The sequence below is a fragment of the Patiria miniata genome, unplaced genomic scaffold (genome assembly GCF_015706575.1).
Source record: "Patiria miniata isolate m_02_andy unplaced genomic scaffold, ASM1570657v1 HiC_scaffold_26, whole genome shotgun sequence".
In the NCBI taxonomy this organism is placed as follows: Eukaryota; Metazoa; Echinodermata; class Asteroidea; order Valvatida; family Asterinidae; genus Patiria; species Patiria miniata.
The window spans coordinates 483,679-488,507 of NW_024037065.1; the positions used below are offsets into that span (position 1 = coordinate 483,679).

Below are 4,829 nucleotides of genomic sequence, written 5' to 3' on the forward strand. Positions count from 1 at the left end.
TAAAAAGTACAAGGCCAGGTATATCCTACCTAGTTTCACAATACTCTTCAGTATCGTCCAACCGACATGCTAGCCATCTTGAGATCCATACGGACCGTCCAAACCAGCGGTTTCTCTTTTTTTAATTCCATCTGCAAGGGCCTTCCGACTCCCGGCTGTGGGTAGCTCCGCTCACCGCTGCTAGCTGACTGCTTCTTCCTGGATCATTCTTTGGCAGTTCTACCCCGTACACATAATCCATGCTTGGAAAGCCGACGCCCACGGGCACAGACTGGCGGAACTCAAGGTAAGATGTTTCCAATGTTGCCTTTGTTTCTGAAAAGTTTGCTTTATGCCACCGTGTTACGGTCTTTGACCAATTCTTTCTAAAGGCTAATAAATCAAATAGCCTGAATAGTGAATTGGCTTAAATCAATAAAATAAAACCGTCCACCTTAATATCGGCCTAGATGCTAGGCCTATGCAAAAAAAAGGCGTCACACAGAAACTAGCTTAACTGCTAAACAGGTCGTAGCATATTTACACATTGACGGTAGTACTTGCATGAATATAAATAAATAAACAAACAAATGAATAAATATCAGGACCTAGATCAATAAAATAATATATTAAAGGGCCTTGAACATGTTGAGGTGTTCTTATATATTGTTTTTACTGCACTTCCCGATCTGCATTGAATGGGCAATTTTCCCATTAAGTGGTATTTATTTGGGTTCTCGGGGCTTGTAACATTTGTAATTATGTAAGAACGTGTAAGTTGTTATCTAGTTTATCACCTTTCTATCCACCCTTCGGGTAGGATGTGTTCTCCTGTAGGCTATATAAGAGTATTGTGCTACGGAACTTTGTAGCATGATGATACCAGGGCTGCCAGTGTATGCTTGTCGTTGGTTGCTGGACGTGTCTGGTTGACCAATCATGGTTATTTGACAAATATGTAATATACGTCATTAAAACAAATCCATCAATCAATAAAATGTAGGCTACTAATTCAATTAGCATACATATGTCAATATTCCCATAACTTAATGCTTCGATCGCTCAAAAACAAATAAAAAGTAAATTACCTAGTAAACTGTTATTCACGCAATTTTGTGGCAGCCTCCCGTTTTGTTTTAACAGCGAGCAATTTATCATTTTAGATTAGTACAGTCGCAATCAATTTATCTTATCAACCAAATAATTAAGCCCTCCTGTTTCCCAAAGTTGCGAATATAAAGGTCTTTCACCGCTTGGGATTAAATTGGTTTACGTTTGCCTACTCAACTGTACTCACAAACACTTGAAAGGCAAATTAATCAAACAAAGAACATAATATGTAGGCCAACTCGCAACAAAAAACCTGCTGTTTTGAGTCTTTTGCTGTTGCAGGATTCCCAAGACTGGAAGGTTCAGACAACTTCCTGAGCTAGTTCTCAAAGAGCTAAGATTACCGGGAGTACATTATGGAGGCAGGCATGGAGATCTCTTTCCTGGAACTGGATCCATACTTCCCTGTCTTTACGTTTCGTCAAGGAAGTCGCAGCGTTATGATAATGCCCTCATTAAACTGATCTTTGTCGGGACGAAGTGCGGGTCAAGCTGGATCGTCACAAGAATATTGTTCATTTGGGAGCACACTTGGTGGATTGGACAGCCGAGTCGACGAGCCACCAAATGTGGATATTAAGTCATTAATCGGTGGGATAACGATCGCAATCCCTTGCACAATTTGGAGCTTCGACTGAACTACAACCAACAGAAAATTTCTACTGAGATCTATATTTAATTTTGGTAGGCCAGAATTTTGGTCAAATACATGCATTCGGTGTATATATTTGAACATCAGTAAACCACCCGCTTCAGCAGTGGAAGCAAGGCGAACGTTGGTAATAATTATCTTTAATCTGTTGATATTTATAGATATGTCAAGTGTAATTAGTTCACTCTGAAATCATTCTTGTTCTATATGTAGGCTCCTCAACAGAAGGGCCAATTTTTGCTGCAGTTTTAGTAGACATCATTTCACTGCACAGTGTTCCGTTTGACCTAGAAATGTATACTGTTAAGTACTGACTACGGAGACGAGTGTACGGGAATCAACATGTCGTTTATTACGTTGTTTATTATGTGACATCTCCTTTTCTTTCATTTTTTGTCACACAAAAACAAAACAACTATTTAAAGTGTCTGGGAAATTGTTTAGAGTCCAAGTGTGATTAGACACATTTCCAACTGTTCATGAAGAACTCAACATTGATAGTTCTTACAGCTTCAAACTGAAATGTTTCTTGAGTAAGTTCCAAGTTCAATCAACTGAACTACTTTCCTCTTTTTCTGTGAAAAACATAAAGGAAAAAAAACAAACAATCTGTTCAGTTTTTCCATTCGCTTTTGGCGGAACAAAAAAAAAACATGAAATGCGAAAACTTATCACTTTTTTTTTTGACACAATTTTTTTTTTGATGTGACTAAATGTTTTTATTTAATCACTGAACCGAACTGTGCATTAAGTATTCTGAAGAATAATCTGTCTGAAGAAGAATCTGTCTGAAGGCGAATCTGTCTGAAGGAGAACTTTTGAAGTAGATCATTTATAAGTCCAGCAGGGTGTTTCATAAAGCTTTACAATTAATCTTATCTCCAAATTATCAATCTTATCTCCGAAACAATTAATCTTAAATGCCTAAATTTACAATTAATCTTTTCTCCGTTTCATAAAGAAAGTTAAGATTAATACCGAACTTAATTTCATCCCGAATCAATCTTAGTTTTACACTTGATCCTGGATCAATTGTAGAAACAAAGTAATCAATCTTAAGTGTCATGTGACAATTTATTTGGCGGGAAAAATAAACACTTAGTTCAGAATATTGTGTCTGTGTCACTTCATTGCTCTCAAATCATGGCTCTCCAGTTGCTTTTGATGGAGAATCGGCGCGCTTTGCGAAGAGAGCGAGTGTTCAGGGATAGAAAGAACCCGCTAGATGAGTATAATGATGTAGAGATGTACAAGAAATATCGATTTACTCGATTTGGCTGTCTGCACGTCATCAACAGAATTGAGGCAGAGCTGCATCATCCGACCCAACGAAACCACGCACTACCAGCAAGCCTTCAGGTGTTCATAGCCCTGCGATTTTATGCCACAGGTTCATTGTATGATTGTGCAGGTGAGATGCATGGCTGTAGTATTGCTACCTGTTCGCGAGTTGTGAGAAGAGTGACCCCTGTGTTATGCCGTCTTCGTAATGAGCTAATTCAGTTTCCGACAACACCGGTAGCTGTGCGAGAGATGCAGAGGGATTTGTTTGGCTTGTCAGGCTTCCCCGAACTTGTAGGTGTGGTTGATGGAACTCACATTGGTCTGCATGGATGCAATCTTTGGAACAATGAACACATATATGTAAATAGGAAGGGCAGACACACCATCAATGTACAGGTTGTTTGTGATGCCCATTTCAAGATCACCAATGTTGTGGCGAGGTGGCAGCCGTATCTTCCAGGCAAGCCGTATTGGACAGCTGTTCCAACGGCAAGAGCTACAGGGTATTCTGCTGGGGGATTCTGGCTACGCGCTTCAGCCCTGGCTAATGACACCATTACTCAATCCAGCCACACATGCAGAGAGAGCCTATAACAGGTAAATTCGAAAAATCAAACAACCAATGCCTTAGGACTGGCTGTAGAGATTTAACATGCAGCAGCTTTATATAATTGATAAACAATTGCGGAATCCCAAAATAAGACTTCACATTCATGTTTAACTTGCCAGCAATGCAGTGCTTTATTTACTAGCTAGGGCAGCAGCATTGCTAGTCCCGCCCCCACCACGTTCAGACTTTTTTGGTCGGCAAATTTGTGTATCTGTTGCCGAGTGACTTTTCGACTACTGCGTCTCCTGAAATAAGTACACATTTTTTTCACAAAAACTGTTGGCAAATTGATATCATATGCCCCCATCCAAATTGAATTTGGTCTAGCGACGCCCCTGTTCGAGGGGCATGACATGCCGCAAATCGTGTGTGCTACCGGTTAATTACGTCATAAATAATCGTGGTTTGATTGTATCTTCATTTGCATTTTATACAGAGCTCATGCCCACACCAGAGTCGTGATTGAGCAAGTTAATGGACAGCTCAAGAATAAGTTCCGATGTCTGCTGGGTCATGGCATGCAGATTGTTCCAGAGAGGGCATGTGACATCATCATCGCCTGCTGCGTGCTTTTCAACATCAGCAAGTTGTTGAAGGAACCTCATCTGGATCCTGAAAATGACCAAGAGGATGAGGAAGACGACAATGAAGTTGTGGACGAGGATGAGGTAGTTGCAGGTGTAACTGGTGCAGCAGCGAGGGCAAGAATAATCACCAATTTTTTTGGTAACGGTTTATATCCTTGTGATTAGACTGACCTGCCAACACAGATAAGAAAACAAGCTTTTCTAATCAAGACATTTTGTTTTCCAACAGGCAATAAATTAATTTATTAAGCCATAAAGACTGAGGGTTGAGTATGCCAAGCCAATGGCCAACATACAGCCACTCAGTCCAAGTGAGACGAATACATCTGTGTATGAATAAGTTCATTTCTTTTAAAGTTTCAAATAGGAATGGTTAAACTGTCGGAGGTATTTATGGATAATTATTTAAATTGTAGATTTTTGTAAACAAGGAATACTTGTCTCTAGGCACATTTTTTTTTTGTATTTACAACTGATAAATTCTTGTTTAGTTAAAACAATCGAACAGCATTTGAAGATGAATGAAATTAATTAAATGCTGATCGCGACAGCGATTGAAGACATATTAAATATAATAACTTTTTTTTGTCATACATAAAGACTGAGT

At 39.4% G+C, this 4,829-nt stretch overlaps 1 pseudogene; it reads left to right on the top strand.

Moving 5' to 3' along the window:
- The first annotated feature begins 2,882 nt into the window (after positions 1-2,882).
- On the top strand, positions 2,883-4,387 carry LOC119733669 (annotated as a pseudogene).
- The last annotated feature ends 442 nt before the right edge of the window (positions 4,388-4,829 follow it).